The following is a 19,497-nucleotide window of genomic DNA, read 5'->3' as shown; positions in this document are numbered from 1 at the left end:
GTGGATTTGGTGTTCCCCACTGTGAGCGTGGCAAAGTTCTCGGGTTGTAGTAGTTGGGATTCAAAGGTCTCCTTGCGTCCTGCAGCGTATTCCGGTTTACGTGACAGGGCGTCTGCTTGCTTGGTTTGGGCTGGGGTCACATAATGGATCTGGAAGTTGAAACGTTCAAAGAATAAAGCCCAACGTTGCTGCCTCTGATTTAGTTTGCGGGCAGTTCTTAGATGTTCTAGATTACGATGATCAGTGTGGACTTCAATGGGAAATTTGGCCCCTTCTAGCCAATGTCTCCAAGTTTCAAAGGCTGCCTTTATGGCCAGTAGTTCTTTTCCCAAATGGTGTAATTCCTCTCTGGTGTGGTTAGTTGACGAGAGTAAAAGGCACAGGGATGGAGGTGATCTCCCACCGGTTGTAAGAGTACAGCCCCAATTGCCACATCAGAGGCGTCCGCTTGCACCACAAAAGGGGTTCCAGGATTTGGGTGCTGTAGAATTGGCTGGGAGGTGAATAGTTTCTTTAGTTGCTGGAACCCTTTCTCTGCTTGATCAGTCCAGCGGAAAGGCTGCTTTCCACGGATGCAGCTAGTGATGGGGTCGGACCAGCGGGCAAAATCTGGAATGAACTTGCGGTAATAGTTCGCGAACCCCAAGAAACGCTGCACCTCTTTCTTGTTAGTTGGCGCCCGCCATTCCAATACTGCTGAAACCTTGGCTGGATCCATGGAAAGCCCTAGAGGCGAGATGCGGTAACCAAGGAAATCTACCTCTTGTAGATCAAAGGCGCATTTTTCCAGCTTGGCATAAAGTCCATGATCCCGCAATCGTTGTAACACCATTTTGACGTGGTTCTCATGTTCTGATTGTGATCTAGAAAACACCAAAAAATCGTCCAGGTAGATTATCAAGAACCTGTCTAGATAGTCCTGAAAAATGTCATTGACAAAATGCTGGAACGTTGCGGGAGCTCCGCATAAACCGAAATTCATAACTCGGGACTCGAATAATCCGAATTTGGTCTGGAAGGCGGTCTTCCACTCGTCCCCTTCCCTGATGCGAACTAAGTTGTAAGCCCCCCGAAGATCCAGCTTGGTGTAAACCTTGGCTCCTCGAAGCCGGTCCAGTAGATCCGAGATTAAGGGCAGGGGATAGCTGTTCCGCTTGGTGATATTGTTCAATGCTCTGTAGTCCACCACCAAGCGTAGTTCCCCTGACTTCTTCTTCACAAACATCACTGGGGAGGCGGCTGGGGATTGAGAGGGTCTGATGAATCCCTTGCGAAGGTTTGTCTCTAGGAATTCCCTGAGAGCTTCTTGCTCTGGTTCAGTCAGGGAGTAGAGATGCCCTCGCGGGATCGGGGCCCCCTCCACCAAGTCAATGGCACAGTCATAAGGTCTATGTGGGGGTAATTTTTCGGCTTCTTTCTCATTGAATACATCCCAATACTCGGAGTACTTCTTTGGCAAGGTGATGATGGGCTCGGTGTCTGTGGCATGGCAGACCTTGGCTACGAGGCAATGGTTTTGGCAGTACGGTGAAGCAAACTGCAGTTCTCTGTTGGACCAGGAAATGTTAGGGTCGTGGAGAGTCAGCCATGGAATTCCCAAAATCACAGGGAAATGGGGGACCTCGGTAACAAAGAAGGAAATCTCTTCCATATGTTCCCTTATCCACATCCTGGTGGGTTCCGACCACTGACTTACGGGCCCCGTCTTGAGGGGGCGGCCGTCTATGGCTTGCACCACACGGGCATTCTTGAAATCATGATATTGTAATCCCAGAGAGTCGGCATACTCTCTATCAATGAAATTGTTGGTAGCTCCAGAGTCTATCATGGCGTGGATCATGACGGGTCCCCTTTTTGCTGACCATAATGTGACCACGAGAAGGAACAGGACCCCGGTTGGCGGCTCTTGAATGGATTTTTTGACCGGGTTGGCGAGCCTCTCTACACCCGGTCGTTGGCTTCCCCCGCCGGCTGTGTGCCAGTCGGCTCAGACGCCTTCGTCTCCGTGGAGGACGCCGCCGCAAGACGGGCGGCAGGCTTCCCTTTGGCTGGGCACTCTCTGGCGAAGTGGCCCCCGTTCCCGCAGTACCAACAGAGGTTTAAGCGTTGACGACGGGCCTTCTCGGCGGCATCTAGTCTGGGACGCACATTGCCCAACTGCATCGGCACCTCCTCGCCTCCTCTGGGGTATGGGGTTGGCGGTGGGGGTCTCCACACTGGACGTGGCTGAACGCTGGCGGGAGCGGGGGGTTTTGCCCCGGCTCTACTGCCCTGGCCTCGAACCCACTGTTTCCTGTTGGCAATCATGACTTCAGCCCGTAAACATTGATCAATGAGTGCCTCGAGGGTCTGGGGAGGATCCACCTTGGAGATTTCTTCCAGCATTTCAATGTTGAGACCCTCCCGGAATTGTCCCCTGAGGGCTACATCGTTCCAGCCGGTGTTGTGGGCCAGCACTCGGAACTCGGCTATATACTGAGACATAGGTCTGTCTCCTTGGAAAAGGCGACGGAGTTTGTGACCGGCTGCCTCCAAATTGTCCTCGATTCCCCAAGTCTCCTTGAGGTGGTCCAAGAAGTGTTGCGCTGATCTTAGGTGTGGAGAGGCTTGGTCGAACAGTGCCGTCGCCCAGCTGGCCGCTGGCCCGTCTAGAAGACTGTAAACCCATGCCACTTTGATGTCTTCTTGGGGAAACTCGGCATCACGGGCCTCTAGATAAGCTTGACATTGGCGACGGAAAACATGAACCTTAGAAGCTTCTCCAGTAAACTTGGTAGGCAACGCCATGGCCGGGAGGCGGATTCCGCGCTCCCGCAAGCCCTTTATTTCTCCATCCTGGGCGTTGAGTCTGTCGCGGATGCGATCCACTTCGTCCTTGCTGATGGTGTAGCTCAGTGGCTGCCCACCGGGCACGGTTCCGGTAGACATTCTGGCCGAGGTTAATTGGTGCTTAGGGTGGCGGAGTCAAACTGTCACGACCCAGGCTACAGAGCACCAATAACCATACGCAGAGGCCAGATTCTATCTAATATCTTTATTAAGGAAATATATAAAGTTAGTAAAAGCAAATGTAAAAGATAGTCCAGAAGCAGACCTTTCAGGAAAGGTCAAAATTAGTCCAAGGAAATAATGTCCAATATGAAATATTAAGGTCCAAAGTTGTAATCCAATAACCGAAACACTCACTTTGCCAAGCAAAGTGAGGGGAGATGACAAGGTCCTTTAGTCCATAAACTTGAGCAAGGCTAGGAAATAACTTGATACTTGAAACAAGGCTTAAAACGTGGAACAAGGTAACTAGGAACAAGAACAAGGTCCGTGGAATAACTTGGTAAAATCCGTGGAACAAGGCAAGGATTGGTCCTGGGAAACAAGGCAAAGTCCGTAGGTAAACAAAGGCTGGGAAGCAAGGCGAAGGCTGGATAGCAAGGCAAGGCTTGAGCGAGAGCGAGGCTTGAATCGGAGCGCGCTGTCCAGACACAACCCGCTCCGTAGGCTGACGAATTGACTCCGCGAAGTTACTACGCGGGTAAAACATCTATATAGAGTCTAACTTTCCCACCGAAGCAGTTCTCTGGGAATCAGAAACGAAAGCTAAACTCTGAGACCAGATGTTAAACTCCTTAAAGATTCTCACGAGAAGCAGTCTTAATTGGCTACATTCTTAGCTGCAATCCTCGCACTCCTGCGCGAAGCTGAATCCAAACTTCTCTGTTGTTTACAAAACTCCCGGCGCAAGAACACGGGAGAAGTAGGCTCTGGGCTTGTTTGACATACTTCTGGGAGACAACTTTCTTGCAGGTGCAAGGTTCCCAGATCTGCCTGGGAAAGATCTGGCTGAGAGGAATCCAGTTCAGACTGGGAAGGTAAAAAACCCAAGTTTTCATCTTCATCAGGAATTACAATGTCCTGAGCAGGACTACAAGGCCCATGGATCATCACACTCTGTTCCATTCAACAAATAGTTTTTTCCCTCTAATAATGGGAATATTACGAAACAAATATAGCAGTTTGGGCAGAATATTCATTTTAATAATAGCTATTCTTCCCATGAGTGATATCTTTAAATGCTTCCAGCCCTCTATGTCTCTTTTTATCTCTTGCCATTTTGTCCTATAGTTTATTTCTAAAAGTTGGTTATTTCTATTTGTAATCCAAATGCCTAAATATTTAATTTTATTGAAGATTTCTAATCCCGCGATCTCTTTTAGTTCGTGTTGTCTCTTTTTTGTCATATTTTTGGTAAGTATTGTTGTCTTATTAGTATTTATTTTGAAGCCCGCTAATACGCCGAATTCCTCAATCTTTCTTAGCCAGTCCTTAATAGTCTCATTAGGATTCTCTAATATGCATATAACATCGTCGGCAAAGGCGCGTAGTTTTAGCTCTTGATTTCCAATTTTAATACCTATTAAGTTTTTATCCTCTTTTATTGCTCTCATCAAAATTTCTAGCGTAAATATGAAAATTAGGGGAGAGAGCGGACAGCCTTGCCTTGTTCCTTTTTGTATTACAAAATTTTCAGTGTACACGTTATTGACTTTAATTTTTGCAAATTGATTAGAGTAAATTGCATTTATCCCGTTTTGAAAAAAAACTCCCATATCTAACTCTGCAAATAAAAATTTGAAAAATTCCCAATTAACGTTATCAAAGGCTTTCTCCGCATCTAGTGATAGAAATCCCACTTCCTTTTGGTGGTTTTGGTCATAATATTCTATAGCGTCCAGAATAATTCTAATATTATCTTTAGTACTACGGTTGGGTAGGAAACCTGCTTGGTCTTCTGAGATCCAGTCTTTTAAAAAAATTGTAAATCTTTCAGCAAGGATTTTCGTATAAATTTTGTAATCGTTATTTAGTAATGATATGGGCCGGTAATTCCTTACATTACTCGAATCTGTTCCGTCTTTATGGATTAAAATTATTTCTGCTTGTTTCCATGAGTCAGGGATTTTGCCTTCCTTTAATGCTATATTCATGATTTTCTTTAAATAATGAGTTACTTCTATTTGTTCAATTTTATAGAACTCGGCTATGAAGCCATCTGGGCCTGGTGATTTGCCTGATTTTAAGTCCTGGATGGCTTTTTTAATTTCTTCTTCGGTAATTTCTTTATTCAGGATTAGTCTTTGGGTATCAGATATTTTTTGTAATTTTTGTCTGCATATGTAACTTGTTATCTCTTCTGGGTTAACTATTTCTTTTTTGTATAAGTTTTTATAGTAATTCAGGAATTCTGCTTTAATTTCATCGTCTGTAAACACCTCCTTTTCCGTTGCACTGATTTTAATAATTTGTTGTTTGTTTTTCTTTTTCCTAATTAGTCTGGCAAGCCATTTCCCCGGTTTGTTTGCATTTTCAAATGAGTTTTGTCTCGTCCATTTTAATTGATTGGCTAGGGTTTCTAATTGTATATTGGTCCTTTCTTTTTGTAATCGTTTTATTTTTACGAGTATGTTAGTTTCCTTAGGGTTTATTTTTAGTCTATGCTCGAGTTTCTCTAATTCTTCTTGGAGTGATCGTAATTTTTGGCTTTTAATTTTGTTTTTCCTTGCTTTTTGTTGTATAAAGAAACCTCTTGCCACCGCCTTATATGCGTCCCACACAATTTGTGGGGCGACGTTTTCATTGTCATTTAACTGGAAATATTCTTTAGTTAATCGCTTTAAGTTTTCGATATCTTTCTTCTGTTTAATCAAATTATTGTCTAATCTCCAGTTTACTCTATGGTCTTTCTTATTTATTGACATCGTTATGGGACAGTGGTCCGAGAGATCCCTTGCCTGAATTTTCATTTCTTCAATCTTAGGTGCTAGGCTTTTGGAGGTCCAGATCATATCGATTCTGGTCCATACCTGGTGTCTGCTCGAGTAATATGTATAGTCTCTTTGGTTGGGATTCTTTAGTCTCCAAATGTCCCATAAATCAAATTCATTCATGAATTGAAATAGGTTTCTCGGAAGAGAGCTTTTAATATTTTTTTTATTGTTCTTATGTGATGATTTATCTATTTTGGAGTCAATAACCCCGTTAAAATCGCCCATTATCAATAGGTGATCGAATTCTGCCTCATTAATCTTAATTCTTAATTGTTTAACAAAATTCTGTTTTGGGCCGTTTGGCATGTAGATGTTGCATATTAATATAGATTCTTTACCCATTAATATTTTAACTGCGATGATCCTACCCTCATGGTCCCTGAATTCTTCCACCGGGTTGAATTTTTCTGCTATATATAGAGTTACTCCCCGTTTTTTTTTTTGTCTAAGGAGTGGAAGGCTTTCCCTAAGCTATTGTTTATTAGATAATTAGCATTTTTAGCGGCTATGTGTGTCTCCTGTAGCGCTATAATGTCATAGTTATTTTTCCTTAAATTATTAAATAATCTTTTTTTATTATTATTGAATTTAAACCGTTTACATTGTTTGTGAAGATTCTTATTGCACCTGGTAAATTAGTCATCAAAATATATGTCACTCACTGCGCCTTCTTCTTCTTCCTCCACATCTTCCTCTAGATTATCTTCAGTATCTTCATTAAACAGGGCTGTCTGTATCTCTTTGGGAGAGTCTTGTCTTCTTTTCTTTGCCTGCCTTGGGTTCTTTTCCAGGCTCGGTGGTTGCTGCTTGGTTTGTTGTAATATATCCTTTTTTAATTTCCTGTAGAATTCATCAGCTTTCTCCTCGCTTTTTATCCAGACTCTCTCCTCTTTATACGTTAGCATCAATCCTTCTTGTCTTTCCCATCTAAATTTAATTTGAAGTCGTTTCAATTCATCTGTTAGGAACAGATATTTCCTTCTGCTGTTTAATGTGGATTGCGGGAATTCTTTGTATACCATGATTTTACTTTCTTTATATATCGTTGGTTGACGTTTGGAGCCTCGGAAGACCTCTTCTCTTGTGCTTTTTTTTACAAAGTGGACAATCGTATCTCTAGCTACTTTGTTTTTTTTTGCATAGTTTGTGTATATCCTGTGGGCTGTGTCTATTTGTTCGGATGCGTCCTGTTCTGTACAATTTAAAATTTTGGCTATTATCTGAGCTGAAATTTGTTTAATATTTTCTTTTGGTTCTTCTTGTATGTTCCTGAGTCTTAGTTGAAAATCTGTAGTGTTTTGTTCTAATTTATCCTGTATCTTCTCTATCCTGCTGTTCTTAGCTTCTAGTGTCTCTAATTTCCTTTGCATTTTTAGTTGTATTTTCTCCATTTTGTCATTCTGGAGTTTTAGTCCCGAGATTTCTTGGATGTTTTTTACAACTTCCGTTTTTATCATATTCACTTCTTCTTTAATTTCTTTTTTGAGATCCGCCATGTCCTCTTGTAATATCTTGTGTTGTGTATCCTGTTTCCGGGCTATTTCGTGTATTTCCTTTTGAAGTAAGTCTTGTTTGTTTGATATGGATTGGATTTCCCGAAGGAGATCTTTCCAGTTGACTTCCTCTGGTAAGGAATTCCTCCTTGGTGTTGACTTAGCTTCTTTTATATCTTTATCCCATTTTCCACGGAATGTTGCCATTCTGGTCTCCGTTTAATTTATATTGAGTATTGAGTATGGGTTCTATTTGGATTGTATTGTTTCGGTTGGGTGTTTCTTGGTCTACTTGACGGGCCAGGGGGATACGCCTGCCGTATCTCTTCTCTTTGAGGTCTTATCTAACTGTCCCCTTCTTAATTCTGTTGGTATCTGGGCTTTATGTTGTTCGTGATTTCTGCTTTTAGTGGTTGGGCATTAACATAGAGCACCGCCCAGTCGCCCAGACGTCACGGTTAAAGGCTCCAAGTAGTGTATACTGTCGACCTAGTTGGCAGCTTGTTTTGTTATTTTACCTCTACGAGGCACGCTGCAAGACAGCCTTCCAAGGAATGGTTTCTATGCCGCCGCTCTATGGTGTGTGTTTCCCTCGTTAGCGTTCCCTCGCTTCCTGGTGCAGGGGCGACTCGCTTCCGGCGTTCCCTCGTTAGCTTTCCCTCGCTTCCGGCTCGGGGTGGGGACTTCTCTCCACCTCTTGCCGGGCGCGTGGGAGTTGGGAGCTGAAGACACAACACCACTAATCCGTAACTCTTTCAAGGTCAGTCTTTGCGCTGTTATCTCTTATTCGCTGCCTTAATATCGGAGCCCATGCAAAACTGATGGCCGAAGGTTGACTTTTCTCTTTTGGTTTCCCCGGTTTTAAATTGCTGCCCGTATATAGAGAAAGAGAGAAACGATCGCTAGTTCTGTCCTTTCTTAGTCCGCTTTTTTTTTTTGTTATTATCTCTCAGCTTGGTCGGGTAGACAAGCTTACTGCTTACAACCATTCAGCCAACTCACATTCAATCTGTCGTTATTATTCTTCTTATTTCTAATTATTTTTCCTATTTTCACCTCCCAAACTAATGAGGAAGTTAGCGACCCAACAGAGCTTACTTACGCTTTACGGGTTCCCCCTGCGCCCGATTTTAGTGTATTCTTGTATTCACTGTGTTGTTGTTGAAGTGAGTGCGGCGGTCGGCTTGTGCTGGAAAAGTTCCTGCTTCTCGAACCGCGTCTTGCTGGCCAGGGATCCCGGACCCACTCGAGCCGCCGTTCTTGAGGAACGGCAGATCTTTGGGGTCGTCGGGAGTAGACCTTGGCTTCGCCAACCTCTGTCGTTTCGATCCACGGCAGGACCGGGGTTTGGAGTCCCCGATAGACGCCGGTCTCGAGTTGGGTTCCCAGAGCCCTAGGAGCCCACGTCCGTCGCCATTGCACTCACCCGGAAGTCTCCCCTAAACCACTACATCTCATTGGTCAATAATTACATTTATATTAGCGATCTGACTCCCAGTACTTATCCATCTTTATATAACTTTTTCCTCAGTCATTATTACATGCACTATTATTATCTTGTCTACCTGTAAAGAGAACAATATTCCTACACAAAAATACGATTTTGCTTGCAATAAAATGTTCTTTCTTAAACAGAAAATGCTGTTTCTCTGTTTTATGAATTTTGTGCAGAATATATCCTGGACCACCAAGATTCCAATCAGGCCACAATTCTTCTCATTTGGGGTTCACCAACACTCAACAATCATGTTCCTTGACCACTTAAAATATTTTCAAATATCCTTTCCATCTCTAGTCTTGGTTCACCAGATGTCCAAGCCTTAACCAATCCCTTTCTTCTTCATATCCCTCCAGAATGTAAAACAAAGACTAGAATCATACTCATGTCCTTCTGGCATGCATTCTTTAAGCATCTGTTTGCCAACTGTATAATCAGGACATTGTACTAAGCTGGCCCAGAGAAGTCTCCAGCTATTTTCCTATAGTTGAATGTATACTGATAACAACATCCACTGGGACTTGCAGTTGACACCATGAGATTCTGGAGGATGCGTGTTGCTGTGTATTCAATTATAACAACATAGGTAGACACTCTCTGCTGTTGTACCTTGTTCTCCACCAGCCAGGAAAATGCCATATTACAGAGCAGAGCTTGTAGCATCTAAAAGATGGCTTAGGCTGATGGCTTGGAGTTGTTGGACCTTTAAGGACTAACTTACTTAGGAGCCCCGGTGGCGAAGTGCATTAAAACGCTGAGCTGCTGAACTTGCAGACCGAAAGGTCCCAGGTTCAAATCCCGGGAGCGGCTTGAGCGCTTGCTGTTAGCTCCAGCTCCTGCCAACCTAGCATGCCAATGTGAGTAGATCAATAGGTGGGAAGGTTACCTCCAGTGGGAATAGGTTACCTCCAGTGGGAAGGTAACGGCGCTCCATGCAGTCATGCCGGCCACATGACCTTGGAGGTGTCTACGGACAACGCTGGCTCTTCAGCTTAGAAATGGAGATGAGCACCAACCCCCAGAGTCAGACATGACTGGACTTAATGTCAGGGGAAACCTTTACCTTTTACCTTACTTACTTTACTCAGGCGATCCCTTGTTGTCTGAGTATGATGGCCTTCCAAGAATGGTTTTTTTTTTTGGAAGACTCATATGCAGGAGTTTTTTTAATGTGTGAAGGTCAGTGCACAGCTGATCAACATACAGTCTTCACAGAGTGAGGTGCACATCCAGTTGCATGGTTATAACGACTACAGTGGTTTCTCATTCTCTTGCAGCCTTCTTCCGCCTTCACAGCCATTGGAACATGTACCATGTTACCTTAAAGTATCCATATGGAACTGTATAATATATCTCTGCTTTGGGATCTTGGCCAATATGTGCAATTTAAAGTATGGACACCTTTGAGGTGGTGGAACAGTAAACATGAACTAATCCTGTAAAAGAAACCACAAGAAGAGTGATGGCACCAGAGTCTGGACGTGGAATTCAGCATGGGAAGGTGCCAATAGCATAGGTGTGCTATCCTTATTCCAAGTTCCTTATTAGTAAAGACATTTTGATGCATTGATCCTTTCACTTCATGTTCATTAGATTCTCCTTTGAGGATGTTAGACCTTTTCCATATTGACCAATATCTTTTCAGCCATCAGCTCCCCCAACTGTCATGTATACAGAACGTGAGACAATGCGTAACAAAGATTAAGCTTGTTAAAGTACATGATCTCATTAGCCTCTTGGCCAAATCCTTCCATTAAAGAGCATGAGTGTTCTAGCTATGTTATTAAATTTGGCCATGTACGTCCTCATTAATTACACTGAACTAGGACTCACTTGAAAGGAAACCGTACTACACTTTGGAAGATAGTGTGATAGAACAGTGGGATATTAATTTGATAGAAGCCCATTGAGGAGCTTCTTAGTTAATTCCTGGTGTAATTCTTAATTATTTGTAAGGATTTGTTAACAGCATGTGCAGAACAACTCCATCGCTCTTGCAAAGAGTGAAGAAACTCTGTGTGTATCTGTATATCTAATGGAACAGCTGTCAATCATTCTGGGTTCTTTCATGGGCCATCTGTTTGTTACTTTGAAGATTGACAAGTCTGTATCAAAGAAGAAACAATATGAATACAGATTGTTTCAAGGATGTTCGTTCATGTTGATTTTTTTTTTTTAAAAAACAAAATACACAAATTGGAAAATTAAATAAATAAGCTTCATTTCATTTCATTCCTTTTCATATCAGACCAAAGGAAAGTGAAATGAATGCAATGAGAAATTATAGTTTCTTATGTTCCTTAATTTCCAATTGCTTTCTGGTGGAAACATAGTTTGAAACTACATATAAAAATCAAAGGAAGGTCTGAAAAAGGTTGGGAAGCAGTGAAATTGACAAGCAATAAACAGAAGCTTATAAAACAGTTACTCTTTGTCCCAGTTGCTCAGAATCGTTGGCAGGATTGATTCCCTGGGAAGTAATAAGAACCTTGCAAATCTCACTCCAAGAACACATAATACACCAGAGTTACAGGCAGATGAAGAATCTCTCATTTCAACCCAATGGGGAAATGAAAATGAATGAACTCATAACAAACAAAATCAAATAATGAAATGAATTCTAAGTCAAACAAATGGGCTGAGAGTAGGGCCGGAAATGTCAAAGAAAGAAATGCATGGGAAAATAAAAGTTTCTTGTAGCACATCTACAGCATTCTTCTGTAGGTCAGCTGTCTATGTGGGAGAGTCTTCATGTTTTGTCCAATTTATAGTGACCCTATCATGAGGTTTTCTTCACAACGTTTTTTTTTTTTTCAAATTGAGTTTTCTTCTATTCTTTTCCTCTGAGGTTGAGAGTATGACTTGCTGAAGCCACCCAGTGGGTTTCCATGGCTGAGTGGCAATTTGAACCCTGCTCTCCAGAATCCAAGACTTGCATCATATACTATGCAGGCCCATATTTCCCTCTTTATATGGCTTATTTTCAAATGGTACAGCCTCAAGATATAAGATTGACCAAATAGTATATATCTCTACCAGTGTAATTATACCAGAGGTCAATGGAGACATAGATAGAATGGCTGGCCCTTCTTTTCCTTGTGCACAAAGGCAGACAGGTATTGGGTGCTGCTGTTCCCAGAAGAACACTGTTTGGTTAAAAAGTGCACACTGGAGCTGTCAACCGCTGTTGTGCATCCAGGCAAATGCACTATACAGGGAGATACATTACTGAATACCCCCTTAAACATTGTTCAGCCAGGTAGATAACCTAGTCTTGTTTTTGTTGTGTGCCTTCAAGTCATTTCCAACTAAGACAAACATGTCATAGGGTTTGCTGGGGCTGAGAATGTGTGACTGTCCAGTGTTACCCAGAAGGTTTTCATAGCTAACCAAGCAGGGATTGGAGTTGTGGTCTCCAGAGTTGTAGTACAACATTCAAACCACTACTTCACACTGATTCTATACCAGTCTTATTGTATTGTGCCTACAAATCATTTCTAGCTAACAGTCACCCTAAGACGAACCCATCACCGAGTTATTCAGGACTGAGTATTATTTCCTATCTAGTACTATATTTCTATCTTGCCTCCCAGACAAAAAGGGCTTCTGAAAGTGATGCACAAAAAAGCAATTAATACAAAAAAGATATAAAATGTTTTTAAAACACATAAAATTTTCCTTGAAAACTTTTTTAAATAATCAAAAAACAATAGTCAAGTACAAATTTAAAATGGTTTCAATGTAACAATTTCAAGATGTAAAGGCCATACTGAACCAGCCCTTCATGTTGGCAACAGAAGCTCAGGAGAAATCTTTATCAGCCTAACTTTCTTGGGGGTCAAGCATCACATACATCCAGAGAAAGGCTGGAGCATTGCTGCTCATACCGACCCTGGATTCAGCACAGCTGAATACATTTGACTGCTTAACAGCAGCAACACTGGGAGTGGAGTCCCAACTGTCCAGTCAGTGTGAACTTGGTTTGGCTCCAGTGGATAATCATCCTTATATAGGCTGCCCTTTGCTCATGTCAGCAAAGGCACCTGGTGCTCCACAGCTGCCATAGTAATAAATAACAGCACAAGTAAGTTCCATCCCCCTTTCTCTGTGCCAAGGGGTGCATGAAAAAGATGGTGATAGCTTTGGCACATTCAGAAAGCTGGGCCATTTTGAATTAAAGCCAGTCCATCTGTCTACACCAGTGGTTCCCAACCTGTGAACTGCGGCACGAAAATCCAGCCCGTGAACCTTCTTCTTCTTTATTTATTTTATTTTATTTATTTTATTTCTGCTCTATTCTGCAGAGCATTTGATAGATCACATCAGCTCTAGCTTATTAAATATGCTTTTCTGTGGACGAGCAGTACCATCCAAGGGAGCCAAAGAAGACCTTAAGGTCATGATGGGGGGGGGAGGCTAGTAGGGTGTGTCTAGATGCTGTTTTATGTTTTAATATCTTAGTGTTAATGGTTTTAAATTGTATTTATATGTTGATTGTTTCTATTGATTTTATGTTATGTTTTATTTGCTTTGTATAATGAGGCATTGAATTTTTGCCTAAATGTATCATATGTTGTAAGCTGCTCTGAGTCCTCTGTGGGGTGAGAAGAGCGGGACAGAAATGAAGATGATAATAATAATAATAATAATAATAATAATAATAAATAATAATAATGGATGGCATATGTTCTGTATCAGAAACTAGAGCTGATGTGGTCTATTCAATGCAATTTTTGGAATCAGCACCCCAGATGATCAAACTGAATCTAAAGTTGACCAAAAACCGATTTGTAGCCCTTTTGGTTCTAATGTTGGAGAGTGGTCTCTGGTCAAAGTGATCCCTGTTCAAGTGGGCCCTGGACGAAGCGGTCTTTGATCAAGTGAGCCCTGGTTAAAGTGGTCCCTGTTCAAGTGGTCCCTGATCAAAGGGTGGGTTTCCCCTAGGGTTTTGTGAAACTCTAAAGCATTCTCCAACATCTGCTAATGTGGGATAAAAGCAGGTCAACTAGTTTTACCTCACATTACTGTCAGATGTTCCTGAACATGTGGACATTTAGCATTGGACATCCAGCATTTGCTGTTAACTGGATTGTAGTCACTGGGTGCCAATAGAGTGGATATTTTGCTCTGCAAAAACAGGGGAGAAAGATCTGGTGCTGAATCTTCCTTGTCCTGTGGACTTGTATAGTATTCTTTCATTCTTTTCTTTTCCTTCTTGGCCACTCTGCAAGGCAGGATGGCATGGCTTCTGCAGGAATAATTGATTTTGATCAGTAAATGGAGAAAATACTCTGTGACCAACTCTAATGTGGCAATTTTAAAACATGTACTGTATATGTCCTAGTTGGTCTTGTTGATCTCTTAGTTCTTGTTTATCTTTTTTAAAAGCATAATTTTAACCCTTGCATTTAGGGGAGAAATGCTGAAAACAGACAGGGATGGAATCTCCATTGTGCCAAAACAGTGGGGAGGACAATGTGATTTTCATATAGGAAGAAATATCAAAGTGCGTTGGGTTTTGTTGTCAATGCAAACTTGTGCAGTTCATATTCCCTGAATTAATTGCAAAGCTAAAAGCAATTTACACTAAAAACTAATCTGTATATTTCTGCAGTTGCAGTGTAATAGTTCTAAAATGCATTTCAAAGACAATATGGAGAAACATATACCTTTCAAAAATGAGTGCAGTCTTTGGTCAGTGGGGAAATATATACAAATGCACACAGAATTATGTCCACATGTATATGTGAGCAACAGGAAACTTGCAATCTGATGTAGCTGGAAGGTGGGATAGGTATTTTTTCTGGTAAAAACTTTGTTTGCAGGATGAAAAGGCAAAAGAAAAAGCAACAACAAAGTAATGGTATCCTGTTAGAGCAATAGCATGCCCATTGCATCTCATTTTCATTGCCTCAACCATCAATCAAGTCTATCACCAGCAAAAAAAAAACCCATCACTTTACTAACAACCATAATACATCACACTGTTTTAGTTTTGAACACATTGAGATTTCAATGAGTACAGCTGTCACAGATAAATAGAGGGTGAGTAACAAAATAATAAATAGAATGCTTATATTAAGTAGCAAATAAAGTACTAACATGAATAAAAATAAATATGAGGAAACAATCAAGGACAGTTGTGTGGCATAGTAATGTAGCAGCTGCCTGATTTAGGCAGACAGGAAATGCACCAGTGTTTACTACATTGGTAGATATACATTTAGTTTCATCATTATTAATATCATTATCCTTGTTGTCATCATCCTGCCCACGTCCTAACATTGGGAATCGTGGAGGCTTAGTTTTAAAATGAACAATAGATTATGACCTCTGTATCTATGGGATAGTCTGTGTGGTTACATTTACCTGCATTTGAAATTTATGTCCTCTCTAGACATTTTATAGGGCTTCCAACATTGTTCTATGATATACTTTTGCTGGAAGTTGGCCATAAAGTTTCACTTGAGAACCTAGCAAGGCCTTCCCTCTGGGCATTTTTAGGCTTACCAGCACAATTCTGTGATGTGATTCATACTGGAACCCCTAAATACTAGAGCAGTGGTTCTCAACCTGGGGTCCCCAGAGGTTTTTGGCCTTCAGCTCCCAAACTAGCTGGGATTTCTGGGAGTTGTAGGCCAAAATCATCTGAGGACCCCAGTGCTGAGAACCACTGTGCTAGAGGGAGGTGTTCCCTCTAAGCATTTTCTAGGTGCTAGTATGCTTCTGGTGGAAGTCATTCATTTCAATATGCTGTTATCTGTAGTTTCACATTTCCACAATAAGTACACTAACATATCCCCTACAGATATATGGGTTTTACTAATCAACCTTTCCCAAGCTGGCCAGAAATACTGGGAAGCAGTAGCTGAGCATTAGCTTATCCAGGCCAAACAGACAATGACAATCCAGGCCATGGCAATCTCTTAGATAACCTCAATCTGAGCTATATAGGGCTTTGTAGGCAATAATTAACACATTGAAATGTGCCTATAAACAAACAGGCAGCTAGTGAAGCTATTGTAGCAAGGGCCCTAATAGGTTTTTGTTACCTTCCAGCATAGAAGGGCTGTGGCGCAGGCTGGTGAGCAGCTGCTGCAATAAATCTCTCTGACCATGAGGTCATGAGTTCGAAGCCAGCCCGTGGCGGGGTGAGCACCCGTCAATTAAAAATAAAAAATATAGCCCCTGCTCATTGCTGACCTAGCAACCCGAAAGATAGTTGCATCTATCAAGTAGGAAATAAGGTACCACTTATAAAAAGTGGGGAGGCAAGTTTAACTAATTGACAACGTTGGAATGAGGAAGTGAGGAAGCGCCGTCAGAGTGGATGATGAAGCATCTGCTCCCCCCTGTGGCCAGAATCGAACATTCCCTCAGGAGAAAGTTAAATTGCCTCTGCGTCTGTCTGTCTCCGTCTCTGTCTCGGTTCGATGTGTTTATGGACATCGAATGTTTGCCCTGTATGTGTATAATGTGATCTGCCCTGAGTCCCCTTCGGGGTGAGAAGGGCGGAATATAAATACTGTAAATAAATAAATAAATAAACAAATAAATAAAGAATCCAGCAATAGGAGCTGAGCCATCTCACAGCTCTATCAGTATAGACCTCCACTGCACAAGTATAATGTCCAATCTTGATCAAAATAACCCAATACAGTATGAAACTAGGAAAGGAAGGGGGAAGTTCAGGTCATATTCAAAGAATCCGGATATCACAAACAGTGAAATTTGACATCCCTGTATGCCAGTCCTCTTCCCCCTTGATTTTATACTGCTGTTCCAGTATGCCTATTTAAGGAGTATCCAATGTGCATTCCGCAGGTGACTGCAGCTATGCTCAGAAGCATATGGTTGCTATGGTTAATGCACTCTTTGGGGGAATGCTGTGGTAACTATCTGCATATGGCCGGGTGTCAATACATTGCAGCAGCATTGAATATATAATCAGAGGCCTGAGTGCACCATCCGGTTTCTTAATCATTGTTCCACTGGTGGCTGAGCATGCGTGAGGGGGAATGGTAATGAGCTGCACATACCATACGCTGTGCCGTGTTTTGCTCCCTAACGTCCAGTGATGGGTAAATCTTGGAACTGCTGTTAGGAATACTAAAAAACCAGATCACTACAAGAGGAACAGGTGCATTTCACTGATCTGAATTTTATGAGCTTCTGAAAAGAATTACTTATCTATTTCCTGAAGGGCACAAGGAGTATGTGTTTTCTGTACTATTTCTATTAGGAAGTTCTAAGATTTCTTTCAGAGCAATTTGCAACATGTCCTCATATTGTGCTTTCTCACTTTTTAAAAAAGACATCATGTTACTAAGCATAGAAAGTAGGTTGACATTGAAGCTAATGATCTGTATTTGCCCCCAAACGAGTGTGATTAAAAATTAAAGCACTGGATGCATTACTTTGCCAAAGAACAATGGCACAGTCAATTTGTTCCCGGGATCACTGTGATCCACTCCTAAAAGTCTAAAGTGCAAGTTCTAGCTTATCAAAATCACATTGGATGTAAAAACGAAGCCTCCATTAAGCATGGGTGGGGCACTGGATATTAGGCAGTTTTTAAATGTTCATGAGCATTCCAACCGCTGAGGATTAAAGTCAGCAAGTAGAACAGAATAGAGGAATTGCAGCAATTATGTGTTGTTCAGGTTGAGGAAATTCATGTATCTTGTTATTAGAACATATTGCTCCATACATTGAGGGATTAAAGCTCTCAGGCTCTCCTCAATCCATCACAGCTATATGTTCTATGAAAATCAACTGTTTGTGCTAAGATTTCTATGTGGGACTAATTCTTAGTGTACTGCTTACAACTAACTTGCTAGTTAGTTGTAAGCAGTACACTAAGAATTAGTCCCACATAGATTCCCATAGTAGAATGTAGCATGAAGCCATCCAAAGCCTATGAGGCTACAGCCAGCTCTTCACATTTGCTAAGGTTAGGGAACATGATCCCTGTGAAATCATAAATTAAATCTTAACCCGAGAAAACATCTCTAGGAATCTAAGGGTCCTATGGTCCACTTATACTGGAAGTTGACTATAGAGTTGTGTTTGAAAACCTAGAGTTTTCTAGAAGTTGAACATAGGGTTGAACTAGAGGACCTAGATTCCTAGAGGCCACATTAAATGAATAATGAATAATTAAATCTGCAAAATGTAAACCTGCAAATGTGAATGGCCGACTGTAGTTCTGTGGACCCAAATTGGTTCTTGCAATGTTAGTTCTATAACCTACACATCACATAGCTTTTGAAAGGTAAGAGACACTTAAAAATAGACTCCTAACATTTCATGCTGGCTATATATTTTGATGCAATATCATAGTAAGATCAGGAAATTTTGAAAATAGACAAAGATGAAATGCAAATGAGTAGATTCTTAAACAACAATTTTGAGATTTCAGTATCTCTAACAAAACTAACAAAATGAAGTTCAACAGGGACAAATGCAAGATACTTCACTTCGGCAGAAAAAATGAAATGCAAAGATACAGAATGGGGGACGCCTGGCTTGACAGCAGTACATGTGAAAAAGATCTTGGAGTCCTTGTGGACAACAAGTTAAACATGAGCCAACAATGTGATGCAGCAGCTAAAAAAGCCAACGGGATTCTGGCCTGCATCAATAGGGGAATAGCGTCTAGATCCAGGGAAGTCATGCTCCCCCTCTATTCTGCCTTGGTCAGACCACACCTGGAATACTGCGTCCAATTCTGGGCTCCACAGTTGAAGGGAGATGTTGACAAGCTGGAAAGCGTCCAGAGGAGGGCGACTAAAATGATTAAGGGTCTGGAGAACAAGCCCTATGAGGAGCGGCTTAAAGAGCTGGGCATGTTTAGCCTGCAGAAGAGAAGGCTGAGAGGAGACATGATAGCCATGTACAAATACGTGAAGGGAAGTCATAGGGAGGAGGGAGCAAGCTTGTTTTCTGCTGCCCTGCAGACTAGGACACGGAACAATGGCTTCAAACTACAGGAAAGGAGATTCCACCTGAACATCAGGAAGAACTTCCTCACTGTGAGAAGGGCTGTTCGACAGTGGAACTCTCTCCCCGGGGCCGTGGTGGAGGCTCCTTCCTTGGAGGCTTTTAAGCAGAGGCTGGATGGCCATCTGTCGGGGGTGCTTTGAATGAGATTTCCTGCTTCTTGGCAGGGGGTTGGACTGGATGGCCCATGAGGTCTCTTCCAACTCTACTATTCTATGATTCTATGATTCTATGATTCTATGATTCTATGATTCTATGATTCTATTGTAATCCTGGATATTATGCAAAGGACTGATTCCAGGACACTGCATGTAATGTTTCTCACATAACATCCGGAATCCTTCCCCCTGACTGGCATGCAGCTGAATATGAAAAATACTGTACAGTTCACAATCAAAATACCTTCCCCCCCCCCCCCCCCACACACACACATGTTTATTACCTTTTTCACAACAACGATGCAGGCAAATGTTAACTGTAGCATTTATAAATTAGTAGAGTGCTGCTAAAGGTAGAAATGTGGTTATATAATATTCTAAAAGGAGTAGAATACTAAGGGATATAAACCATCAGATAATGAGTGTGAAGATCTTAGAATTGTTTCTTTCTTTATTTCTTAGTGTACTTGGTATCTGTAGATGTGTGTTTTGTTTGTGTCTTGGTGTAATTTTGTAGTTTACTG

General features: G+C 41.8%; 1 protein-coding gene across 17 annotated transcripts in view; it reads left to right on the top strand.

Annotated features, from left to right (window-relative positions):
• The window catches only part of dlg2 (discs large MAGUK scaffold protein 2), a 1,295,060-nt gene that overhangs the window by 513,668 nt on the left and 761,895 nt on the right, over window positions 1–19,497 (top strand). The window contains exon 1 of one of the 17 annotated variants that reach the window (XM_062977099.1): window positions 11,528–11,533. The exons of the other annotated variants lie outside the window; for them this stretch is intronic. The gene's annotated coding sequence lies outside the window, so the exon portion shown is untranslated. Of the gene's footprint in view, window positions 1–11,527; window positions 11,534–19,497 lie in introns of those variants that run through there. 17 annotated transcript variants of the gene reach the window in all.

Source organism: Anolis carolinensis, chromosome 3 (genome assembly GCF_035594765.1).
Source record: "Anolis carolinensis isolate JA03-04 chromosome 3, rAnoCar3.1.pri, whole genome shotgun sequence".
Lineage (NCBI taxonomy): Eukaryota > Metazoa > Chordata > Lepidosauria > Squamata > Dactyloidae > Anolis > Anolis carolinensis.
This window is presented reverse-complemented; position numbering and strand designations above follow the sequence as displayed.